Here is a 6000-nt window from a genome sequence, read left to right as displayed (position 1 = left end):
ATCCCCTAGTATGTTTTTGAGTATTAACTCTTAGATTTAATGATTGTAGAGTTTTTCATTCTCCTGTAATGGAAGGTACGCCTTTCTTGTTTTTGTTAGGGAAAATATGTGATCCCCCACAAGTAAATCAATCAATGGGAATAAAAACTAATGCGGAAAAATTAGATCAAAAACAACACAAGAATTTTTACGTGGTTCCCTCAATGTGAGGTACGTCTACGGGATCGAAATCCGATTCCACTATCAACCAAAAAGTTTCCAAACGATTACAAACGAGACACGAATGGTCTCACAAACCACCCTTAGGTGAATTCCAAATAATCACAAATAAACAAGAGGAAAGACCTCACCAAATAGATGAACCAAAATCTTAAGAACCAGAGTTGTAGAAGATCCAAAATAATTAACCAAAACAGCTTCACCAAGCACCAGCCGAAGACACACTAACAATGTTTCAAAGCAACCAAAGATTCAAAACCAAAGAACCTTCCAAGCATTAGTGTGTTTGAGCACCCACCGAAGAAAACAAATAATATATTTGCCATAGCACTATCATCTCACCGAGAAGAATTAATTAACTTGCTGCCGCTCCTTTTTTCTCTTTGGTGAAAACAACATCTCACGGGACAAACAAAACAATATTATATATATTGTCAAATTTGGGGTTTGTTTTATCAAAATCCTAGTTGTATCCAAATTGAATTGGGTCCCACACTCCAATAAGGAGGTATACCCAACAATTCTCCCCCTACCGACCTAGATGGAGACATCAACCATACCCGCCAAAGTTCGACACTTTAAATGTTTGTCCCTCGACAAAGTCTTTGTCAACATATCTAAAATATTATCATCTGTGTGAACCTTTTCGAGTTGTAACAATTTCGAATCTAACACATCACGAATCCAATGGTATCTCACATCAATGTGTTTCGATCTCGAATGAAAAGTAGAATTTTTACTCAAATGAATAAAGGACATACTTTTCTTGCTTCAAACCTAACTCTTGCAAAAATTTCTTCAACCATAACTCTTTTTTGCAAGCTTCCGTAATGGCAATAAATTCAGCTTCAGTAGTTGAGAGAGCAACACATTTTTGTAATTTAGATTGCCATGCCACAGCTCCCCCTGCAAATGTCATCAAATATCCCGAAGTAGATTTCCTAGAATCAATATCACCAGCCATGTCAGAATCTATGAACCCATCAAGCATCGACTTACCATCCCCAAAACACAAACACACCTTCGAAGTCCCTCGAAGATATCTTAAAATCCAGTTTACCGCTGCCCAATGTTCTTTACCCGAATTAGAGAGAAACCGACTCACCACACCAACGGCGTGAGCAATATCCGGCCTTGTACAAACCATGGCGTACATCAAAGAACCAACTGCTGAAGCATAAGGACCTTTCAACATCTCTTCCTTGTCTTTCTCACTTATAGGACATTGAATCGAACTAAGTTTGAAGTGACCCGCAAGTGGACAACCAACCGACTTTGCTTTATTCATGTTAAACCTCTCAAGAACTTTCTCAATGTAGCTTTCTTGAGACAACCAAATCAGCCCCTCTTTGCGATCACGAACAATTTTCATACCAAGTATTTGCTTTGCCGGTCCCAAATCTTTCATAGCAAAAGATTTACTCAACTCTAACTTCAACTTGTTAATCATGGTAGAATCTTGACCCACAATTAACATGTCATCAACATAAAGCAAAAGAATAATAAATTTATCATCCGAAAATTTTTTCACAAACACACAATGATCCGAAGTGGTTTTAGAAAAACCATTATTCATCATGAAAGAGTCAAATTTTTTGTACCATTGCCGCGGGGCTTGCTTGAGACCATACAAACTTTTCTTCAATTTCCAAACGAATTTCTCTTTCTTTTTTTCCACAAAACCTTCCAGTTGCTCCATGTAAATTTCTTTTTCAAGATCACCATAAAGAAATGCGATCTTCACATCAAGTTGTTCAACTTCAAGGTTCATACTTGCAGCCATGCCAAGTACAACCCGAATAGAAGACATCTTCACAACTGGCAAGAAGATTTCATCAAAGTCAATACCTTTCTTTTGCCCAAAGCCTTTCACAACAAGACGTGCCTTGTACCTTAGATTCTTGCCATCATTCTTCAATTTGAAAACCCACTTATTTTTCAGAATTTTCCTTCCTTTAGGCAACTTCACTAAATCATAAGTCTGGTTTTCAAGCAAGGAATTCATCTCCTCGTCCATGGCCTTTTTCCAATCACCTTTCTTTGCATGCTCAATTGCTTCTTGGTAGCTCTCAGGCTCCCCTTGATCGGAAATCAACACAAATTCATTGGAAGGATACTTTCTTGAAGGTTGCCGGTCCCTTATAGATTTCCTCAACTCAATTTGTGGTGGCGGTTCTTGAGTTGGATGCTCTTCCTCAATTTCTGGCTCAACTTCATTAGGATTAGCATCATCCTCTACATCTTCAATAGGTGGCTGCATATCTCCCCTATTTTCATCATCAACTAAAGATGAAGGAGATGGATCCATGTCAATGAGATCACTAGTTTTTGGCTCCTGTTGATCACCTTTGCCAAAGTCTTCAATTGTTTGGTCTTCAAGAAACACAACATCACGGCTTCGAATGACTTTCTTGTCGACTGGATCCCACAATCTATACCCGAATTCATCACACCCATAGCCAAGAAAAATACATTGTCTTGACTTACTATCAAGCTTGGACCTCTCATCCTTTGGAATGTGAACAAAAGCTCGGCAACCAAACACTCTCAAGTGTTCATAAGACACATCTTTACCAGTCCAAACTCTTTCTGGAACATCACCATTCAAAGGATAGGAAGGAGACAAATTGATCACGTCAACCGCTGTCTTCATTGCCTCACCCCAAAAGGATCTTGGCAATTTAGCTTGTGAAAGCAAACACCTTGTTCTTTCCACAATGGTGTGGTTCATCCTCTCGGCAACGCCATTTTGTTGAGGAGTCTTCTTAACTGTCTTTTGGTGCCGAATACCTTGGCTCATCAAATGGCCCAATGTATTCACCACCATTGTCTGATCGGATGCACTTCAATTTCTGCCATGTTTCTCTTTCAACCATGGCCTGAAAATGCTTAAATACTTCTAGAACTTGATCTTTAGTTTTTAGTAAAAAAGCCCAAACTTTCCTTGAATAATCATCAATGAAAGTAATGAAATAAAGTGCACCACTATGTGTTCTAACTTTTAAAGGACCACAAACATCCGAATGAATCAACTCCAAAACATTTTCTTTTCTAGAAGCAACATTTTTATGAAAAGAAACTCTATGTTGTTTACTCGCCAAACAATGAACACAAGTTTTGAGATGTGTACCTTTCAAACCGGGTAGAAGCTCTTTCTTGAACAAAACTTGCAACCCCTTTTCACTCATGTGGCCAAGCCGCTTATGCCATAATTCGGTAGAAGTATCATCTTCAAGTGCATTGACAACACCTTTACAAATTTTTCCTTGCATCAAATAAAGTATATGAGTCTTCTTGCACTTAGCCACCACCAAAGAACCCTTTGTGAGCTTCCATATTCCATCACCAAATTTGTTGTTAAAGCCTTCATCATCCAGCTTCCCAGTAGAGATCAAATTGAGGCGAATATCGGGAACATGTCTCACATCTTTAAGCAACAACTTGCAGCCTAAATTTGTTTCCAAGCAAACATTACCCATGCCAATAATCTTGGACAAACCTTCATTACCCATTCGAACAGAACCATAATCTCCTTTGGTGTAGGTAGTGAAGAAATCAACTCGAGAAGTCACATGAAAAGAAGCACCAGAATCAATCACCCAATTGCTCTCTTGGCCCACAAAATTGATACAATCATCTTCACAAACGACCATGAGATCATCGGTAGTAACTACTGTTGTGTCTTCTTGCTTCTTATCCACACTTTTGTCACGCATTTTCTCCTTGTTCTTGAGCTTTCGGCATTCCCGCTTCATGTGCCTTTTCTCATGACAATAATAGCACTCAATGTCTTTCTTTGAAAAAGAACCATCTTTTGATTTGTCACGGCTTTGATTACGACCATGAGGAGTCTTACTTCTCCCCCTTGTTTTACTTCGACCTCTCACAATGAATGCTTCTGAATGAGAGTAACCCACTGATTTTCTTTTAGTTTCTTCATTCAACAGGCTACTAGTGACTTGGCCCATTGTGACAACTCCATTGGGCGCTGAATTACTAATGGTCACAACCAAGGTCTCCCAACTTTCGGGCAAAGAACCAAGTAGCAAAAAACCAACATTTTGTTCTCTTCAACCGAGATCAAGATCTAGGCTGGAGAGGGTTGGCAGGAATAACCAACATTTTGTTCTCTTCAGCCGAGATCAGGATCTAGGCTGGAGAGGGTTGGCCGGAATAACCAACACTTCGTTCTCTTCAGCCGAGATCAGGATCTAGGCTGAAGAAGGTTGGCAGGTTTGACCAACAAATTTTTGAACTCTTTGGTCGGGATGATGGTTACCTCGGCCAAAGCAGGTTGACAGGTTTGACCAACAAATTTTTAAATTCCTGGACCAAGATGGTTATCTCGGCTAAAGTAGGTCGACAGGGTTAGTATAAACCAAGCTAGTCTGCTCGGCGAAACACAGAAAGAACGAATCGCCGTACGATTACAAACTCGAAGGATATTTACGTTGAAGGCAAAAAAGCATGGGTTGCTCAAAATTTTGGAGGTATATGACGGTTGTAACAGGAGAATGAGGATAATGGGGGCACACCATGTATCTTGAGAATGACGTCGTACCAGATTAGTAGAAAGACATGTTGAGCAACTGACAAGGCTTATTGAGGCCGAACAAGTTGTGAAACCGAACAAACTTTTTAGCTCGGCAGAATGGGGCGTTCTTAGCTCGGCTGGAGGAAAAATAATCCCAATCATGCTACGCAGATGGAATTAAGGGGCAATTGAGAGGGTAATTTGTAAACAAATTAGGCCGAGCTAGGAAGAATCTTCTTTGGGAGTTGGGCCGCATAATGGGCCGAGATAAGGGCTGGTGTAGCTCGATCTTAAGCCAAGAAGACATCTCATATTTTGGGTTTGGGCCGAACTATGGACCGAGGTAAAGGTGTCAATCGAGGTAAAGATGTTAGCCGAGGTAAAGGGGTTAGCCGAAATAAGTAGGCCTGGTGGTTAGCCGAGGTATTGGTGAGAAAGGATGTCAGGCTTGGTATAGCTCGGCCGGTCCTGGTATAGCTCGGCCGGGCGCCATCTACATCATTACCTACGTGTGTGACCGAGGTAACTTAGCTCGGTGTGGTTGCAGCAGCTTATATAAAGGAGGTATCCATCTCACTTGGTTGGCAGTGAGTAGGAGTATGACTCCTAGGAGGACTCTGCTAAGGAGAGTAGAGTCCTACTAGGATTGTGCAAAACCATCTCACTTGGTTAGTAGTGAGTAGGGTGTGTGATTCCTAGGAGGACTCTCACAGGGAGAGTTGGAATCCTACTAGGATTGTGCCAAGCAGAATCTATAAAAGCTCATGACCAGACCTTTGTACAGGTATCCCAATTCATACTCTAGAATACACAGAGCTTATTGTCTATTGTCAAGTTGCTGACTTAGGCATCGGAGGGGTTTTCGGCACACATCCGCCGGTTAGCTCATGTTTGTGTTTTCAGGTGGCAAAGCAACGTTGTTTGGAGGATCGCAGACTTGATCAACGGGATTATACGAGAACATTATTTCTTGCTTGTACACTAAATAAAATCTGACACAACTTTTTTTTCAATATTACATAACATGCTAGATGCTGGTTGCCTGTCATATCTTAGGTTGGTTTCTGTGCAGAACCTACTTTGTGTTTGCCTATATTCGTGTAGTTGATGAAAATACGAGTGCATCATCTCATAGATGTTCATTTTTTCCCCTTAAGCTTGTGAGTGGATACTTTCTTATTATTTTTGAAAATCTGCCTTAATTTTAGTTCCAAGATTATGAAGCTTGTTAGCTATGAGGCACGGAC

This window comes from Camellia sinensis, chromosome 4 (assembly GCF_055761805.1).
Source record: "Camellia sinensis isolate YWXY chromosome 4, ASM5576180v1, whole genome shotgun sequence".
Classification (NCBI taxonomy): domain Eukaryota; kingdom Viridiplantae; phylum Streptophyta; class Magnoliopsida; order Ericales; family Theaceae; genus Camellia; species Camellia sinensis.
The sequence above is the reverse complement of the archived record's forward strand: the minus strand, read 5'-3'. Positions refer to the sequence as shown.